This window comes from Diceros bicornis, chromosome 3, assembly GCF_020826845.1.
Source record: "Diceros bicornis minor isolate mBicDic1 chromosome 3, mDicBic1.mat.cur, whole genome shotgun sequence".
In the NCBI taxonomy this organism is placed as follows: Eukaryota; Metazoa; Chordata; class Mammalia; order Perissodactyla; family Rhinocerotidae; genus Diceros; species Diceros bicornis.
Genome location: NC_080742.1, coordinates 42438709 through 42458680, shown reverse-complemented (window position 1 = coordinate 42458680; position 19972 = coordinate 42438709).

Sequence of the window (19972 nt, the reverse complement as noted above, 5' to 3'; positions counted from 1 at the left end):
TCTCTTTTATTCCTAATTAGTTTGGCTAGAGGCTTATCAATTTTATTGATCTTTTCAAAGAACCACCTTTTGGGCTTATTGATTTTCTCTATGATTTCCTATTTTCCATTTCATTGATTTCTGCTCTAATTCTTATTATTTATTTTCTTCTGCTTACTTTGGATTTAGTTAGCTCATCTTTTTCTAGTTTCCTGAGTTGGGAGCTTAGATGATTGATCTTAAATCTTTCTTCTTTTCTAATATACGCATTCAATGCTATAAATTTTCCTCCAAGCACTACTTTTGCTGCATCCCTCACCTTTTGATTAGTTATGATTTCATTTTGAATTTGTTCATATTTTTAAATTTCTCTTGAGATTTCTTCTTTGACCTATGTGTTTTTTAGAAGTGTGTTGTTTAGTCTCCACATATTTGGGGCTTTTCTAGTTATCTTTCTGTTATTGAGTTTTAGTTTAATTCCAATGTGGTCTAAGAGCAGACATTGTATGATTTCTATTCTTTTACCTTTGTTAGTGTGTGTGTTATGGCTCAGAATGTGGTCTATGTTGGCGATTGTTCTGTGTGAGCTTGAGAAGAATGTGTATTCTGCTGTTGATGGATGAAGTAGTCTAAAGATGTCAGTTATATCCAGTTGATTGATGGTGTTGTTGAGTTCAAGTATGTCCTTACTGATTTTCTGCCTGCTGGATCTGCCCATTTATGATAGAGGGATGTTGAATTTTCCATCTATTTCTCTTTGCAATTCTATTAGTTTTTGCCTCACATAGTTTAACACTCTGTTGTAGGTGCATACATGTTAATGATTGTGATGTCTTCCTGGAGAATTGACCCACTTATCACTATGTAATGCTCTTCTTTTTTTTCTATTGAAATATAGTTGACATCCAATATTATGTTAGTTTCAGGTGTATGACATAGTGATTCAACAATTGTATATATTACAAAATGATCACCACATAAGTCTAGTATCCATCTGTCACCATACAAAGTTATTACAATATTATTGATTATATTCCCTATGCTGCATATTACAACCTCATGACATTTACTTTCTAACTGGAAGTTTGTACCTCTTAATCCTCTTCATCTATTTTGCCCGGCTTCCCCACTTGCCTCCCACTCTGTCATCCACCAATTTGTTCTCTATATCTATGAATCTGTTTCTGTTTGGTTTTGCTTGTTCATTTTTTTTTATTTTTTTTAGATTACACATATAAGTGAAAGCATACAGTATTTGTTTTTCTCTCTCTGGTTTATTTCACTTTGCACAATACTGTCTAGGTCCACCCGTGTTGTCACAAATGGCAAGATTTAATTCTTTTTTATGGCTGAGTAATATTCCATTGTACGTATATACCACATCTTCTTTATTCATTCATCTATTGATGGACATTTAGATTGCTTCTATATCTTGGCTATTGTAAATAATGCTGCAATGAACGTAGGGGTGCATATATCTTTTCAAATTAGTGTTTTTGGTTTCATCAGCTAAATACCCAGAAGTGGAATTGCTGGATTGCATCAGGAAGAAATAGAAAATCTGAACAGACTGATTACTAGTAATAAAATTGAGTCAGTAATCAAAAAACTCCCTACAAACAAAAGTTCAAGATCAAACAGCTTCACTGGTGAATTCTACCAAACATTTAAAGAACAGTTAATATCTCTCTGTTTCAAACTGTTTCAAAAAATATAAGAGGGAGGAACACTTCCAAACTCATTCTACAAGGCCAGCATTAGCCTGATACCAAAACCAGACAAGGACAACACAAAAAAGAAAATTACAGGCCAATATCACTGATGAACATAGATGCAAAAATCCTGTACAAAATATTAGCAAAATGAATTCAACAATACATTAAAAGGATCATATACCATGGTCAAGTAGGATTTATTTCAGAGATGCAAGAATGGTTCAATATCTGCAAATCAATCGCTGTGATACACCACATTAATAATACAAAGAATAACAATCATATGATCATCTCAATAGATGCAGAAAAAGTTTTTGACAAAGTTGTTGTAATTGTAAATGGGATTTTCTTCTTGAGTTCTCTTTCTGTTAGTTTGTTGTTGGTATATAGAAATGCAACGGATTTCTGTAAGTTGATTTTGTATCCTGCAATTTTGCTGTAGTTATTGATTATTTCTAATAGTTTTCCAATGGATTCTTTAGGGTTTTCTATATATAAGATCATGTCATCTGCAAACAGCAAGAGTTTCACTTCTTCATTGTCTATTTGCATTCTGTTTATTCCTTTTTCTTGCCTAATTGCTCTGGCCAGAACCTCCAGTACTGTATTGAATAAGAGTGGCGAGAGTGGGCACCCTTGTCTTCTTCCTGTTTTCAGAGGGATGGCTTTCAGTTTTTCCCCATTGAGTATGATGTTGGCTGTGGGATTGTCATGTATGGCCTTTACTATGTTAAGGTACTTTCCTTTTCTATACTCATTTTGTTGACATTTTTTTACCATAAATGGATGTTGGATCTTGTCAAATGCCTTCTCTGCATCTATTGAGATGATCATATGGTTTTTATTCCTTGTTTTGTTAATGTGGTGTATCTCATTGATTGATTTAGAGATGTTGAACCATCCCTGTATCCCTGGTACAAATCTCACTTGATCATGGTGTATGATCTTTTTAATGTATTGCTGTATTCAGTTTGCCAATATTTCGTTGAGAACTTTTGCATCTATGTTGATCAGGGATATTGGTCTGTAGTTTTCCTTCTTAGTACTGTCTTTGCCAGGCTTTGATATCAGCGTGATGTTGGCCTCGTAGAATGTGTTGGGAAGTGGTCCATCTTCTTCTATTTTTTGGAGTGGTTTGAGAAGGATAGGTATTAAATCTTCTTTGAATGTTTGGTAAAATTCTCCAGAGAAGCCGTCTGGTCCTGGACTTTTATTTTTTGGGAGATTTTTGATTACTATTTCAATCTCTTCACCTGTAATTGGTCTATTCAGGTTCTCTGTTTCTTCTTGAGTCAGTTCTGGGAGGCTGTATGAGTCTAAGAATTTATCCAGTTCTTCTAGATTGTCCAATTTGTTGGCATATAGTTTTTCATAGTATTCTCTTATAATCTTTTGTATTTCTGTGGTATCTGTTGTAATTTCTCCTTTTTCATTTCTAATTTTATTTATTTGAGCCTTGTCTCTTTTTTTCTTGGTGAGTCTGACTAAAGGTTTGTGAATTTTGTTTATTTTCTTAAAGAACCAGCTCTTTGTTTCATAGATCCTTTCTACTGTTTTTTTTTTAAATTTAAATTTCATTTCTTTCTTCTCTGACTTTTATTATTTCCCTCCTGCTGACTGTAGGCTTTGTTTGTTCTTTTTCTAATTCTGTTAGGCATAGTTTGAGGGTGCTTATTTGGGCTTTTTCTTGGTTGTTAAGGTGGGCCTATATTGCTCTGAGTTTCCCTCTCAGGACCACTTTTGCTGCATCCCATACGAGCTGGTACAGTGTATTTTCATTTTCATTTGTCTCCAGATATGATCTGATTTCTCCTTTAACTTCATCAATTATCATTGGTTGTTTAGTAGCTTGTTGTTGAGTCTCCACAACTTTGTCACTTTCCCGGCTTTTTTCTTGTAGTTGACTTCTAGCTTCATGGCGTTATGGTTGGAAAATATGCTTGTAATAATTTCAATCTTCTTAAATTTATGTAAGCATGCCTCATTTCCCAGCATATAGTCTATTCTTGAGAATGTGCCATGCATGCTTGAGAAGAATGTGTAATCTGCTGTGTTTGGATGGAGTGCTCTCTATATATCTATTAAGTCCATCTCATCAAGTTTTTCACTTAAGTCCATTATTTCCTTATTGACTTTCTGTCTGGTTGATCTATCCATTGATGAAAGTGGGGTGTTAAGATCCACTACTCTTATTGTGTTGCTGTTAATACCTCCTTTAGGTTTGTTAATAGTTGCTTTATGTACCTTGGTGCGCCTGTGTTGGGTGCATATGTATTTAAAAGTGATATGTCTTCTTGGTGGAGTGTCCCTTTTATCATTATATATTGCCCCTCTTCATCTCTCACTACCTGTTTTGTCTTGAAGTCAACTTTGTCTGATATAAGTATGGCAACACCTGCTTACTTTTGTTTCCATTAGCTTGGAGTAATATCTTCCATCCTTTCACTCTGAGCCTGTGTTTGTCTTTAGAGCTGAGATGTGTTTCCTGGAGGCAGCATATTGTTGGGTCTTGTTTTTTAATCCATCCCATTACTCTGTGTCTTTTGATTGGAGAGTTCAGTCCATTTACATTTAGGGTAATTATTGATATATGAGGGCTTATTGTTGCTATTTTATCACTTATTTTCCAGTTCTTTTGCATTTCTTTTGTTTCTCATCCATGTGTTTCAGACTACCAATTCAGTTGTATGGGAGTTCTCTTAGTTTTCTCTTTATTTATTGTGTGTGACTCTGTTTTGATTATTTGGTTAGTGGTTACCATGAGGTTTCTGTAAAAAATCTCGTGGATGTGATAGTCCATTTTTTGATGGCTTCTTATTCCCTTAGACTGTTGATTCGATCACTTTTGTTTTCCCCTTCTAAGTTATTATTGTCACATCTTATTCCTTCTTGTGTTGTGAGTTTGTGTTTAACGTGATGAGGTTATATTTATTTTTGGTGCTTACCTTTCCTTGAACTTTGGTTTTATAACTAAGTGTTTGCTAATATATTCTAATAGAGAGCTGCATTTTTTCTGGTTTTGTTGACCTATTTTCTTCCTTCTTCAAAACTTTGAATCCCCTTTCTCTTTTTTTTCCTCAGGCATGAGGGCCTCCTTGAGCACTTCTTGTAATTGGGGTCTTGTGGCCATGAACTCCCTTAGCTTTTGTTTCTCTGGGATGGTTATTATTTCTGCATCATATCTGAATGATATTTTCACTGCATAGAGTATTCCTGGCTGAAAGTTTTTGTCCTTCAAGATTTTGAATATATCATTCGGCTCTCTCCTAGCCTGTAAAGTTTCTGTCGAGTAATCGGCTGAGAGCCTGATAGGAAATCCTTTGTAAGTTATTTTCTTTTTTTGTCTAGCTGCCCTTAATATTTTTTCTTTGTTGTTTACTTTTGCCAGCTTTACTGCTATATGCCTTGGAGAGGGTCTTTTCGTGTTGGTATATTTAGGAGATCTATTTATTTCATTCACTGGTATTTCTAGCTCCTTTGCCAGGTTTTGGAAGTTCTCAGCTATTATTTCTTTGAACAAGTTCTCTCCTCCTTTTTCCCTCTCTTCTCCCTCTGGAATACCTATAATCCTTGTGTTGGATTTCCTACTTGAGTCAGTTATTTCTTGGAGAGTTTCTTCATTTATTTTTAGTCTTAGTTCTCTTTCCTCTTCCATCTGGAGCATTTCTGCATTGCTGTCTTCAGTATTGCTAATTCTTTCCTCCATATTTTGCTTAAGGCTTCTAGATTTGTCTTTATCTCTTCTATTGTGTTTTTCATCTCTAAGATTTCTGATTGGTTTTTCTTTATAGTTTTCAATCTCCTTTTGAAGAAACTCTTGATTTCATTGAATTATCTATCTGTATTTTCTTGTATTTCATTAAGCTTTTTTATGATGGCTATTTTGAATTCTCTGTCATTAAGGTTATACATTTCTGTGCTTTCTGGGTTGACTTCTGGGTGCTTGTCATTTTCCTTTTGGTCTGGAGATTTAACATATTTTTGCATAGTGATTGTCGATGTTGGCTTATTTTTCCTCATAGTGAAAATATATGGTTGCAATTTCCTCTTGCTGCCACTGGGTGGGGGTCAGGGGCTGTGTATTCCGGCCTGCCTCAATCCACGGCCACTCTGGTCAGCCCCTAGCTGAGCTGAGGTGTGGCTGAGCTGAAGTGTGGCTGATCTGAAGCGTGGCTGAGCAGACGCTGCTGGGGGTGAAGTGTGGGAACAGCTGGGACTGGAGCACAGCTAGGCTGAAGCAGCTAGTGCTCAGGTGTGGGTGGATTGAAGCATGGATGGGCTCAAGAAGCAGGACCTATAGTGCCACTGGTCTGAAGAAACGAACTAGAGTGCAGCTGGGCTGAAGTTGCTGGCTCCAAATCAGCTGGAGCCTGAGCATCACCAAGCTGAAGCAGCTGGAGCTGTGGGAGGGGGAAGTCAAACTGAAGGATCTGGGGTGAGGCACAGTTGAGCTGATACAGCTTGGGCCAGGGTACAGTTGAGCCAAAGGAGCTGGGGCTGTGGAATGGTCCAGCTGGGGCAGCTGGTGCTGTGGTACGGTCCAGCTGGAGCAGCTGGGGCTGTGGCACAGAGGTGCTACTGCCTCTGGTGTGGGGGCGCAGGCACGCCCCACTGCTGATGGCACCTGGGCACCTGGGGGCCGCTGCCTCTGGGGGCAGGACACGGGGACGCCGCACCACTGGTGGTGCTTGGGCACCTCGGGGCTGCTCCCCCTGGGGGCAGGGTGCGGTCATGCTGCTGCTACTGGAGGGGCCTGGGCACCTGGGGACCACTGCCTCTGGGGGCGGGGCATAGTCATGCTGCTGCTGCTGGTGTGGCCCCGGCACTGGGGGGTCGCCACTCCTGGTGCCAAGGCACCTGGGGGCACTGCCTCTGGGGCTGGGGCCAAGCTGAAACACTGCTGAGCCCAGGCTGCAGGGCTGCTGTGCTGAAGCATGGGGTGGGCAAGCCAGGTGGGGGAGTGGGAATTACTTTCACCTCCCCATCTCAGAGGTCTCTTGCCTCCTTGTCACTCTCTGCTCTCCTGAGGGGCTAGCTTGTTGAAAGTACCCTTGCAACAGTTCCACTCCCACCCTAGGGGGATTCCCCACCGGCTGTGAGGTGTTTTGGAGAGCACCGGTTTTCCCATGGACAGCCACCCCTCCCCCCCTCTGTGAGAGCTGGGCGGTCTCACTCTCAGGGTCGCAGTCCTTGGGGAAGGAAGGGAGCTCCTCTTACCTACTTCTACTTACTCTGGAGATTCCAGCACCTCAGTCCTTGGATGTATGGCTGCATGGGTGCCTCAGAATGTCCCTTGTGTTGTGTGAATAGCTTCTGCTGGAATATGAATGTCCTTTTTGTTGTGTCTTAGAGGGGGAGAGTTCAATGGGGGAAACTCACTCCACCATGATAATGACGTCACTCCCTTCCTTTAATATTTCTCGCAAGGTAGGTCGACTGGCAACAAATTCCCTTGGTTTTTTGTTTGTCTGAGAAAGTCTTTATTTCTCCTTCACTTTTGAAGCATAGTTTCACAGAATACAGAATTCTAGGTTGGTGGTTTTTTTTACTCTCAGTACTTTAAATATTTCACTCCGCTCTCTTCTTGCTTGCATGGTTCTGAGAAGTCAGATATAACTCTTATCTTTGTTCCTCTATAAGTAAGGTGTTTTTTTCCTCTGGCTTGTTTTAGAATATTTTCTTTATTTTTGATTTTCTGTAGTTTGAAAATAATATGTCTAGGTATAGTTTTTTTTTTTTTTTAGCATTTCTCCTGCCTGGGCTTCCTGGATCGATGGTTTGGTGTCTGACTTAATTTGCTGAAATTTTCAATCATTATTATTTCAAATAATTCTTCTGTTCCTTTCTCTTTCTTCTCCTTCTGGTATTCCCACTGCACATATGTTATACATTTTATAGTTGTCCCACAGTCCTTGGGTATTCTGTTCTGTTTTTTTCAGTCTTTGTTTTCTTTGCTTTTTGGTTTTTGAGGATTCTATTGATATATTCTCTACCTCAGGGATTCTTTTTTCGATCATTTCTAGTCTACTGTAAGATCAAAGGCAGTCTTAGTTTCTGTCTTATTCTTTTCTAACTTCAAATAATATTTTTATAATAATGTTTTTGTTTTATGAAACTTTAACTCTGGAGGTTCCGATCTGACAGATGGTGTTATAGCTTTTTCACACTACCGTGGACATTTGTCCTCACTACTGTTTTCAAATTTGGATAATTGCAATATTATTTTTCTTTCTTTTATTGTTTATATTAAGGTAAAATTTAAAAATAAATAATTCTTTCTAATTTCATTGAATACAGTTAGTTTCTTGACATTCCCAATTATAAAAAATGAGAATGTCGATGCCACTAACTCTCTCCCCTCACTCTTTTCCCTCCTTCTATCCCCTACCTTTGTTCATTTAGACCTTTACTTTTACGTTTTCAAGATTGATCAGACTTACATTCTGTGTGAGAACCATAATTTTGTCTCCTGGCTTGATTGGTAGCATAATTCTGAAAGTTTAAATAATTAGATGCTGTAATTATTTAAATAAAAATTATGCAAAGCCAAAAATTATGCTGAGCATATATTCTTTCATTTAATTCTGTAAGGGTCAAATGTCACAACTTCTGTGGCACTTGAAAGATAAAAAATTTCTGATCAATGGTCAAGAAGATTATGTTTTCAATTGAGCAATAGCTCAATGCTTCATTGAGCTATTCAGGCTTCATTGAGCCTGTTATTTTTTTGTATTGGTTTTTCATTTTTGCCGAAGATTCTACTAATATTTCTTTTTCCTGTTGAGGAGACACAGGATATTTTTACGCCATATTATTAATACCTTTCATCCGCTTATTCACTTTTCTTTCCACTTATATATTTGCATGTTTATTTTAAAATGGACCTCTAGGAACACAGACTGAATTAATCATAATTCTTGGTTTATGATATTCTGACATCATTGTTCCACATGGTAATGTATTTATTTATTTATATTATATTGAACTCTCACAATAATAAACAAGATCTAAAAGACTAATATAAGTTTTATTTGGTTTTGAATTTTATAAAGAGGGTATCATGCTGTATGTGATCTTTTAAGACTAGCTATTTTTCTTAACATTATGTTCCCAAGATTCATTTTATGTTGGCCCATGTGGCTTTGGTTAACTTATTTTTACTATGGTATTATTCTCCTTTGTGTTAATATCCTATAATTTGTCATCCTGGTGATATACATTTAATAGTTTCATTATTTAATATTACAAAGAGTGCTAAAATGAATATTCCTGTACGTGTTTCATGGTTCATACATATAATAGTTAACTTAAATATGCTCATATGGTGAAATTGCTAGGCTATAGGGTGTGTGATTATTCAATTTCAAAAGATAATGCAAAAGTGTTTTAAAATATGGTAGAACCAAAAGATCCTTCCATCAGTAATGTACAAAAGATTGTATTGATCGATATATTCCCCAATGGTATTAAATGATTTCTAAATATTAAATTATTTCTTAATTTTTTTCATTTTAGTGGGTTCAAAGTGTTATCACATTGAGGGTTTGAATTGCCTGATAATTTTTTCCAGGGGCTAAAAAATTGCTTTTATGGGGCCGGCCTGGTGGCATAGTGGTTAAGTTCATGAACTCCACTTCGGCGGCCCAGAGTTCGTGGGTTTGGATCCCGGGCACAGACTTACACACCACTCAACAAGCCGTACTGTGGCAGCATCCCACATACAAAAAAAAGGAAAGATTGGCATAGATGTTATCTCAGGGACAATCTTCCTTAAGCCAAAAGAGGAAGATTGGCAATGGACGTTAGCTTATGGCCAATCTCCCTCACCAAAAGAAAAAAAAAAATTTGGCTTTTTTGAAGTATAATTGCATACAGTCATCAAGTTTAAGAGCAGAAATTGATAACTTTGGAAACATGTTTATAGTTCATATAACACTGCTATGTCAAGATATAGGTAATTTCCATCACTCCAAAGAGTCCGTTCTCTCATGCTGCTTTGTCATCAACCCTTTCCCCAGTCCAGCCAGTGGGAAACCAGTGATCTGCTTTCTGTCAGTGTAGTTTTATCTTTTCTAAAATTTCATATAAATGCAATCATAAAGTATGTAGTCTTTTGTGTCTGATTCTTTCAGTTAGCAAAATGCTTTTGAAATCCAAACACATTGTTGTATAATCAGTAGCTTGTTCTACCTTATTGCTGAGTAGCCTTCCATTGTATAGATAAAACAAAATTTGTTATATATTCAATGGTTAGTGGACATTTCGTTTTCCCATTTTTGGCTACTGTAAGTAAAGCTGCTATGAACATTTGCTTACAAATCGTTTTGGGGACATATGTTTTCATTTCTCTTGGGTAAATACCAAGGAGTGGAATTGCTGGGTGATTTGTTTATGTTTAACTTGATTAGACAGTATCAAAATGTTTTCCAAAATTTGTTGTACCATTTTACATTCCCACCAGCAATGTATGAGAGTGCAGCTGCTCCACATTCTCACTAACACTTTATATGGTCAGTATTTTTAATTTTACCATTCTGGAGGGTGTATAGCAGTATCTCATTATGGTATTACTTTGCCTTTCTCTGATGATCAATAATGCTACCCATCTTTTCATATGCATATTGACCATGTGTGTATGTGTGTGTATGTGTATGAACTGTTTAAGTATTTTTCTTTAATCATGTTGCTTCTTTTCTTTATATATTTTGCATACAAATCTATTACTAAATATGTGTTTTGAAAACATTTCCTCCAAGTCTGTGGCTTGCCTTTTAATATTTTTTGGTAGGTTCTTTTAATGAGAAAATATTTTAAAGTCCAATTTATCACTATTTTTCTTTCATAGTTTGTGCTTTATCTGCTCTCTCTAGGAAATCCTTGCCTGCTCTCAACTTGTGAAGATTTTTTCCTATGTTTTCTTTAGAGGTTTTATATATTTTTTAAAATTATTTTTATTATTATTATTATTATTTTTTGAGGAAGATTAGCCCTGAGCTAACATCCATTGCCAATCCTACTCCTTTTGCTGAGGAAGATTGGCCCTGGGCTAACATCCATGCCCATCTTCCTCCACCGTATATGGGACGCTGCCACAGCCTGGCCTAACAAGCAATGCGTTGGTCCACACCTGGGATCCGAACCTGTGAACCCAGGGCTGCCAAAGCAGAGGGTACAATCTCAACCACTACACTACCAGGCTGGCTCCCTAGAGGTTTTATATTTTAACTTTTTTGTTTTTGTTTTTGTGAGGGAGATCAGCCCTGAGCTAACATCTGATGCTGGTCCTCCTCTTTTTTGCTGAGGAAGATTGGCTCTGGGCTAACGTCCATGCCCATCTTCCTCTACTTTATATGGGATGCTGCCACAGCATGGAGTGACAAGTGGTGTGTTGGTGCGCACCCAGGATCTGAACCCGGGAACCCCGGGCTGCTGAAGCAGAGCATGCCCACTTAACTGCTTGTGCCACCGGGCCGGCCCCATATGTTTTAACTTTTACTTCTATAATATATTTCAAATTAAATTTTCTGTATAGCATGAGATAAGGGTTAAGGTTAATTTTTCCTGTATATATTCAATTGTCCCAGGACATTTTGTTAGAAAGACTACGTGCTCTCTTTCTATTGAATTACCTCAATATATTTGTTAAAAATCTATTAACCACATATACATGGGTCCATTTCTAGACTCTTCTCTTCAATTGACCATACGATAACACTGCACTGTCTTAATTACTGTAGCATTAGAATAAGTCTTGAAATCACAATGGTAAATTTAAAAATACTGACCATATGAAGTGTAAGTTTTTTAACTTTGTTCTTGATTTTCAAGATAGTGGACCAATATAAGAGAATTATAGTCCTTTGAATTTGCATATAAATTTTAGAACCAGCTTGTTAATTTTTATTTTGAAAAGGTTTACTAGATTTAATTCAGCTGAGTTGAAATTAAAGATCAAACTGGGAAGAACTGACATATTGACAGTATTGAGTCTTCTGATCTCCATGATCATAGTATATCTTTTCATAATCTTTATCTTTTCATGCAATATTTTGTAATTTTCAATGTACAAGTTTGGCACATATTTTCTTAAATTTGTCCTTAAGTATTTCATTTTATTTGATCACATTGTAAATGGTATTATTTTTAAATTTCAATATCCAATTATTTATTGTCAATATACAGAAATATGATACATTTTTGTACATTGATCTTGTATCTATAATCTTCCTATTTTACTTATTAATTCTGGTAGATTTTTTTTGAGAGGGTTATATTCTTTACGATTTTCTGCATAAATGACCATATTATCTATAAATAAAGGTAGCTTTATTTTCTCCCTTTCAATATATATGCATTTTTCTATGTAGGTATGCGTGTATGTATTTATGCCTTATTGAACTGGCTAGAGCTTTCAGCATCATATTAAGTAAAAGTTCTTTGAGAGGGTATCCTTGCCTTTTTCCCAGTCTTAATGGATAGGCATTAGTCTTTCATTATTAAGCATGATTTTACTTGGAGATTTGACATAGATACTTTTCATCAGAGCGAAGATGTTCCCCTTTATTCTTAATTAGCTGAGAGTTTTTACCATGAATAGGTATTACATTTGTCAAATACTTTGCATCATCAATTTGGTGACAAATCGTCAATTGAGATGATCTTACGGGTTTCTTGGAGATTTTTTTGGTTTTATATAATGTATATATATACACACATATAACCTTTATATACAATCTTTATATATTACTTATATATTATATAATAACATATTTATATTATTAATAATCTTTGTATATAACCTTTTGAGGATTCCTCCCTATGCTTCATGTATTATGAGGTGTTTTTTTCTCTGGCTACATGGAACATATTCTTAGGCTTGTGTAAGTTCCAGGAATTATTTGGCCTAATGGTTTCCAGTTGTTGTTTCTGTTGTCTCAGGTAGTTTCTTCTCAGGTATGCACAGATCAGTATTCCACCAAATACTCACTCTCTGGAGCTTTCTCTTTCTGTAGCTCCCTTCTCTTCAGTACTTTATCCCGTAAATGTTAGCTGCTTTGGCCTGCCAAACTCCAGTCTCTCTCTCTTCAACTCAGTGATACCACCAGGCTCTCTTTGGGTTTTTCCCTTCCTGTGTTGTGGTCTGGAAACTGCCTACAGGTGGGACAGTCATAGATCCCTCCTCATTAGTTTCCCTTCTTTCTGGGATCAAAGATCTGCACTGCCTACTGTACAATGTCTGAAAACAACAATTTTATATATTTTGCCAATTTTCTGTTTATTTAATGTAGGATGATAAATCTGGTTCCTGATACTCTAATAGGGCAGAAGCAAGAGTCAGTCATTGAGTTATTCTTTTTTTATTTTTGGTGAGGAAGATTCGCCCTGAGCTAACATCTGTGCCAGTCTTCCTCTGTTTTGTATGTGGGTCACTGCCTCAGCATGGCTGATGAGTGGTGTAGGTCTGTGCCTGGGATCTGAACCCATGAACCCAGGCCACCGAAGCAGAGCATGCCAAACTTAACCACTACGCCATGGGGCCAGCCTCGAGTTATTCATTATTTTAATTAAAGAAGTTAAATTTGATTATTTTCTAATCACCTTTGTTGTTTTTAGTCTTTTGTTCTTTACTCATATATTCAATCCTTTCTTTGAATTTTAGTTTGAAAAATATATTTATTTTGTATTATTTTTTTGACCCATTAAGGGTCTGATGCTGCTATTTGTTAATTCTAGAGGTGTAGGTGGTGGTGGGAGGTGGAGGTGGGGTGAAGGTAAGAGAGTAGGAGACTGCAGCAGACAGAGTTCAACTGTATACTAACCAAGAACATTGCACCCTGTCCTCTCCAATTTATGTAGGAAAATTGTCTGTAAGACTTTCCGCATTGGCTTGGCTCTAGGATTTATTTCACGTTTCCCATGATCTGTGAAACCTTGAAAACTAGAGCTCAAGGTTATCTGGGTTTGGCAAATATCTTCAAGGCAAAAACAACTTTTTGCTTAGTTTTTCTCACTTCATCTTTGGCCTCAAATAGTCCTTACCTTTTTATAGCACACCCACAAATTTAACTGATGCTATGTACGTTGTCTCCTGCATTTTTAGTTATTTTCAGGGCAAGTTTTGTTAGGGTATCTAGGCTGCCCAAGAAAAAGAATTCTCCTCATCTACTTTTTGTTGTTCTTGCTAAATTCTGTAATACACTACTCATTCTCCTTCCATTTCTTTCACTGTTATGAGTGTATTCTTTATTTTTGTTGTTGTTATTACTGTCATTTTAAATGGGTTGCCACAGGAAGAAAGTAAATATGTGTGTTCAGTCAAATTCCTTAAGCTAAAAAATTATTAAAACGTCAAATCTTAATTACTTTAAAATGTTAATTCTCAAAATAGAAGACAGCATAAAATTAAAAAAAATGAATATTCTTTATTTTTCATTATTTTGAAAGTGGATTTTTTGAGTGGATTAGTGAAAAGGGGTTTCACATTAGACTGGATATATGAAAGTTTAGAATATTACAGCTAATATTATGCTAAGATGATTAGATGTTTTTATACAATTATATACTTAATCGGTTCTTTCAATAAATTCAATAATCTTCTTTTGAGCAAGTACTATATGCCATATGCCAGATAAAAATATTCACAGAAAGTAGATTACTTAATTCAAGAATTAGAATATTTTCTTTTAAAGTGTATTTAAAAGATAAGAATACTCTGCTATTTTGGGGTATTATGCATATTTTAAATATTATTTGAGACTAGTTATAAAAATGAAGATTTTTGAAATGATAAAGTCAAAATATCTGGATATAATATGAAACTTTTAATTTTGCTATTCTTGTAAAGCACTGGTATGGCAGAGATTTCCGACCTCAGAGCAGAACACATATATTAACATTTTATGAAGAAAGGGAACTTTGGATTATATTTATGATATGCCAAATAGTAAAGTAAATATACACTAGATAAGAATATTTTTCTGTGGTTTGGCCTACATAGACACATTCCCTTGCCAGTCCGATAACTACTCTTGGGAATTGTGAACATCAAAAAAATTGTGTATATATATATATATATTCTTTTGGTACTATCAGCTCTAGAATGAGCTTGGCTTTAGCTGTAGCTACAGCAGCTCTCAGAATTGGTAGCCCTTTAGGAGATAAGACCAGGTGGACAAGTCAGAAGATATTTATTTTGGACGGATGTAAACCTGAGTTTGGCAAACATTTGCTCAGGTTCTATAGTTAGGGTGACCGTGATCCCTGTCATTTCCATGGATCCCTTGTAGTTAAATTTGCATCAGTCATCAAGTTGACATATATTGTGTTAGAAAGACAAGGAAGAAATAAATTTTCAACGAAGTATCTCTTCATTAAATTAGAACCACAATAACTCTGGTCTGACTCAAGACTAAAATTCAGTAGACTTGACTCCTACTGTTGCAATTGAAAGGCATTTCAAATTATGAAAATCCTTGAAAATCCAGCTGGCTCATCTTTGAGCATCTATTATTATCTGTCCCAGTTCTTGTCTATCTTAATGACTGGAATAAAGTTCCTGTGGAAAATTTTTCTAAACCAGCTGATAGCAGGACAGAACCATAAACAGAAGTAAATGTTCCTGTCCATTCAATTTGGTTGATGTTGTTTTTCAAGTCATCAACTCAAAGCCAAGATTTTTGCAGTGTAGGTTTAAGGATTCTACCACAACAAGAAGTTTGATGTCAATTGAATGACATTATAAAATAAGTATGGAATTTTGCCAAGTGTTTCTTGGTTATTTTTCATAGAAACATTATAACAAACCATAGCTGCAGCTGCCCATTTCCTGCCGTATTGATGAACTTTGGTAGGCTTTATTTTTAAGGCTTTATTTTATTTAAGATTTATATCTTAAGTATACGCAGTTTAAGACATGGACCAATGGAGGTAGTAAGTAAGAAAGTAAATATGTTATAAAAAATTTATTAGCATAAAAGAGTATGATTTTTTAATTTTAGACTAGACTAATGTTCAAAATAACCTCTTCAAATTTAGAAAGATGACGTCACAAACATAGTGTTACAACACACCACATTGCAAATAATACAATACAAAAATTTATTAATGGATTCAAGTTTAAGGATGATCTACATTTTTCTCTACATTATAACAAGCTCAAGGTTATCCTTATAATAATATCACCCTTATTTATTTTTATTCTTACATACTTTCTTAAGATAGAGAGAGAAAGTTCGAGCTGAGTTAAATCTGATATACAGTAAATTGTGTTTAATCTTGGATATGTCTGTGGGAATGTTTTGGTCTCCATAGAATCCTATGTTCTCACTGTTGAAGATTTATCATCTTTAATTTTAATTTTTACTTTTGTACATTTCTATTAGACTGTCAGCTTCATGAAGGCAAGACTATACTTGTCTGGTTCATATCATATCTCTAGTACTTATCACAGTGTCTCAGAATAAGCTCTCAATAAATAATTTTGAATTGATAATTGATTTAGCAAATTACTTCTTAATATGAGAGAAGGTTTAACATTTTTTCTCTACTGTATAAACTCAGAATACTCCTCTCTCACATAGATAGCTAAGAAAGAAAAAATACAGGTATACATGAGTTTTAAGCTTGCAGCTACTTATGTCCTTACTGACAAAGTTTGTTTTTATTTCTTCAGGCTCTAAGTGCGCTCATTCAACCTTATTTTTGTGATTCTCATGGCTACAGATGGAGCTAAAATTAAGTAAGAATTGGAAGAACAGAAGAGAAGCACTGGATTTTTGCCACCAATCTTCATCCTTTGCCAGCCCTGTAGATTATTTTCCAAGACTGTGGCAATATAGGTCTCTTTAAAAGTCACTGATGAGATAGAGGATACAAAGAATACAAGCCAAATATCCTATAAATCTAGGAGCAAAAGCCCTCTGATCCAAGCAGATGTTGTTATGACATCCTGTACCTGCCTTCGCAAAATTCCCGAAGGTAAACACATAATTCAGGCAAAGGATACCTCTGGAAACATTTTTCGGTTGTTCAGCTTTTAAGAATGGCTTTGTATTAGATTTGTAACGCATAGCGTTGAATATTAGTTTTGGCAAATGACCTAATTTTCAAGAGTAAAGTAATGTAAATTGCTTATTTCAAACGGACATTTTTCTAGACCTTAGTACCTTCTTAAACTTTCACTGATGATAATAAATCAGTTTGGAGACATGTCTGACTGGGAGAGAATTCTGTCTCCCATGAGTCACTTCAATCACCTTTCTAGTCAATGGGGCAAAAGTACCCATTTCAAAAGCCAGTGTAGAAGTGAAGTACAGCAGAGTGAATGAAGAACGGACTTGGAAGCTGAAGACTGGATTCTAGTCTTGACTCTGTCACTTAGTATGTATGTGATCCTGGCTGAGTTATAAATAGCTATTCTGATCCTCAGTGTCTGAATTTGTATTTCTGATTTTCTCTGTCTGACCTACCTCATCAGAAATAAAATAATGAATATGAAATCTCATTTACTCTAAGATGCCATCCACATTTGAGATATTCCACTTATGTATCAAGGGAAGTGTCAAATTCAAGAATGTTCTCATTTAGAAACAGATTTGGAAGGATAATACCTATGGAAATGAAAAAAGAGAGAGAGAGAGAGAATGGTAGTTGAAAGGAAAAAAGAAGCACTTAAAATAGCAGTAGAATCAGAGGTCCTAAACTGAAAATATACAACTGGGAGGAGAGAAAAATGAGAATGCTAGAACCACTTAAGACTTTCTTTCCTTTGGCCAAGAATTATAGTATATTTCTTAAATGAAGTCTGTTGTTGCTTAAGATTGTCAATGAATGACTTAACAGGCCCGGGAAGACATACTCTACAAGGTTTTGGTGGCCAACTTTTCTGGAATGGTAATCAATTAAAAATATTTTTCCTTGTGCCCTTGACTGACAGTTTTGCTTAGCTGAGTTGTAGCCAAGAAGAAAAAGCAAACCATCTGAAGCATCTCAGGTACTTGCTCATCATGGGCAACTTCTTTTTTCACATGATAGACGACACTCTCAAAGAAACAATGCCAAGTAATTCAAGTAATTTAATTGAGCTAAGAATTCTTAAAGGAAATAATACAATTTTTAGGGGGAAATTGCTGAAAAAGTCTAGATTTTTAATAAACTCATTTAATTAGGAAAGCATGAAGAAATGCCTTAAAACTTTACTTTCTTTTTTTAAGAGAGGAATTTTGACCACATACTTTTAACTTTATGATGTTAAAGATTATATAAACCTAATCTTAGGCAATGTTGTAGCCTCAATTTAGAAGGAATTCAGATGATAGCCTCCTTTTATCTCTATTTCCTTTAATTTTTCTTTGAATGGAGAAAGGAAACAGGAATTATTAAAAGCAAAGAGTGGTTCCATTTATTCTCTTATCCATAGGACTATGAATAAAACAAACTTACCTGGTAGGTCCCCAGCTAAGTGGTTCTATGGCATATCTTTTAAAGTATTTTCCATATTACAACTACCTATACTCTTTTTAGAATTATGCCCTAGACGTTCCTTGAGTTCCCAAGGAGTGGCTAATATACCCAAAGAATAAAAGCTTCCTTAAGTTCTTCCTTATTGAATTTCCACATTTTCCACTCCTCTGCTAGTGAAGCTATTTGGAGAGGTCTCAGTGAATCCATAAATAATCACTGGTAGCCTTCATATATTTTAGTGGCCCATAAAATTTAAAACTCTTTTAAACTCACATCAAACAATTAGGTCTTACCCATTTTGTGACTGTTGAAAAATGATTACCTGTTCAGATTAATGAAAAATTTTAAAGTAGGTCAAAGGTTTTTTTGGGGGGGAGGGTGGTTATTTTCTTTATTTCTAAAATAGTTGCCTGATAAAAATAAACCGCAAAATAAAAATATTTATTGTGGTTTTATTAGAATTCTGTTCCTTAAAATGAGCAGTAATGTTCTCATGGTCAAACATTCATTTCAATGAAAAATAGGAAGAACATTAGTGTGTTAATCTGTGTTGTCAAGTATGACAAGTTCATATTAAGCTACCTGGAGACTTGGAAACCAAGGGTGTGTCCACTGTGTAGATAGGTTTTTTTATCAGTTAAGAATTGTATTTGGCTACCAGTGACAGACTGCTGACTAGAGTGATTTGAATATATATAGTTTTATTTTTGTCAGTCAATAAAAAGTATAGAGATAGGCAGTTACTGATATCTGTTCAATAGCACAGGAGTGTCAGGGAGTCTGTGACCAATTTCTTAGCCGTCCACTCATGGTCCCCAAATGGCTGCTGGACCTCAAGACTTTACAACCAGGTTTTGGGAAAGAAAAAAAAGAAGAGGAGAAGTGTAAAAGAGCAACTGTCAGCTTAATAAACTTTTGCAGGAGTCTCCTCCAGCTCTATTACATCTTGCTCATGAGATGTGCTTACATCGTATTGACCATCCTTTGAGCAAGTGAGGCTGAGAAACGTATTTTTAGCTGGGTACATTGCCTCCTCCTATCCTCTCTTACAAAGGAAGGAGTAAAAACATGGATATTATGCTGATAGTGAAGAGTTGCTGCTACCTATCTGTTACATTTCACTGCCATCTCAGACTCCTCTTTGGAGTTAATCACCCAAAGTGAAAAAGAAGAAACAAAACTTCATCTACCAACCACCCTTGTATAGGAACCTGAGTTCCATCTCCCACTGTTGTTGGAGTAATAATTAGACCACATTTTCCGGGGGAGTATGAACAGGGTTGTTCTGGGAAGCTGCAGTATAGGACAGACCCTTGGTGTACAGCATTTTAAGTTTCCATTGTTCAAGACCAACCTTGAAGGTCCATGGCATATAATAAATAACTTTAAATTTTTGTCACATCAATTTTAGCCCTCTTTACACCAAGAGGAATAAAGTTTTCTTATACCGAGAGGTGTATTAGTTTTCTAAGGCTGCCATAGCAAAGTACCACACACCGGATGGCTTAAACAATAGAAATTTGTTGTCTCACAGATCTAGAGGCTGGAAGTCCAAGATCAAGGTGTCAACAGGGTTGATTGTGAGAGACAATCTGTTTCATGCCTCTCCCCTAGCTTCTGGTGGTTTTCTGGCAATCTTTGGTGTTCCTTTGCTTGTAGATGCATCACCCTGATCTCAACCTTCATCTCTACATGGTGTTCTGCCTTTATCTTCACAGAGTGTCTGTCTCTATCCAAATTTTCTCTTTTTATGGGGACACCAGTCATATTGGATTAGGGCCCCAATGACTTCATCTTAGCCTGACTATATCTGCAAA